Consider the following 1,225-nt stretch of genomic DNA (forward strand, 5'->3'; position numbering starts at 1 on the left):
AGGGAGAGGAGGTCCTTCTGCTCCTGCACAACCAAGACCTCTAATCTCCTATTTACCACCTATTTACACCCATTGCTCTTATTTCCACAGCCCACCCCCTTGCCAGGACAGCTGGGTAGGGAGAGCTCTCCCAGCCTCAAGCCTGCTTTGTGCCAGGACCAGCTCTCCCTCGGACCCCAGTAGTCAGGGGCACCAATCCAGACTCTTCCTCCCTCATGATGAGTTGGGGACAGGTGGCCTGGTGTCTGGCCAGTCAGGCCATCTCAAGCCATCAGAGAGTTCTGATAACATTGATTCTCAAGGGAAGAGGTTTGGATCTTGTGCCTTTCTTCCTGAGTGGCTCCTTGAACCCTTCGCAAATGTGTCTGCCAGTTTTTGTATACCAAGGGGCTGAGGGGGATCAGTCTTTTTAAACCACCAAATATAAGAACTTCCCCATTCCGAGGACATTCGCTTGCCTGAGTATAGGGCTGCTCAGAGGACTCTTGCAAAACAAAGACATGTTCCAAGGGCATTGTATCTACCTAGACAGAAGCAGCTGGTATCTTAAATGATAGCTCACTCATTAAAAACTTAGTAGGCATCCTCATCAGTGTAGGGAGCCCTGGGAGGAACTGGGGCAGGGAGGAATGTGGTGAAAGGCACTCAAGGATATTCAGCCTGGCCTGGAAGGAAGCTCTCCAACTCCTAGCCCTTCTGCCATTTTCTAGGAGACACTGGTAAACCTGGCAGGGCTCCTGGTCAGCCTCTTGATGCTTCCCCTGGTGTCAGCTTGCCCTAGGTAAGACAGGATCAAGGGCAGGGAGGAGGTGCCCAGCCGGGCCTCTGCCCCTGTTGACCACCCCACTCTCCCACCCAGCTTCAGCCTCGGTTGTTTCTTCTTCCTCACCGCCCTTCACATCTACGCCAACTACCGGGCAGTCCGAGCCCTTGTCCTAGAGACCTTGAATGAAGGCCGGCTCCGGCTGGTCCTGAAGCACTTCCTTCAGAGGGGAGAGGTACTTGGCCCCACCTCAGCTAATCAGATGGAGCCACTGTGGACAGGTGACCCAACCCCTTGGTCTCAAGTACTGTGTCTCCCGGTCTCTTCCCTGTCTGGGCATCCTGACTCCAGCTTCCCACAGGTTTTTGGCCGTCTCTGTCTCTATCCCTGGGGGTCCCCCTACACCGCTTGATCTCCAGGTAAGTGGCCCAGTGTCTCCTACCCACCTCTGCTGCCACCCCC

The 1,225-nt window shown here is 54.9% G+C and overlaps 1 long non-coding RNA gene across 1 annotated transcript; it reads left to right on the forward strand.

Moving 5' to 3' along the window:
* Nucleotides 1-26: 26 nt before the first annotated feature.
* Nucleotides 27-1,219, forward strand: LOC145719227 (uncharacterized). The gene is made up of 3 exons (XR_014142258.1): nt 27-781; nt 860-1,044; nt 1,125-1,219. It is a non-coding gene; the product is annotated as an uncharacterized LOC145719227 (long non-coding RNA).
* The last annotated feature ends 6 nt before the right edge of the window (nt 1,220-1,225 follow it).

This window comes from Leptonychotes weddellii, unplaced genomic scaffold, assembly GCF_054177405.1.
Source record: "Leptonychotes weddellii isolate Sample4059 unplaced genomic scaffold, ASM5417740v2 HiC_scaffold_35105, whole genome shotgun sequence".
Classification (NCBI taxonomy): domain Eukaryota; kingdom Metazoa; phylum Chordata; class Mammalia; order Carnivora; family Phocidae; genus Leptonychotes; species Leptonychotes weddellii.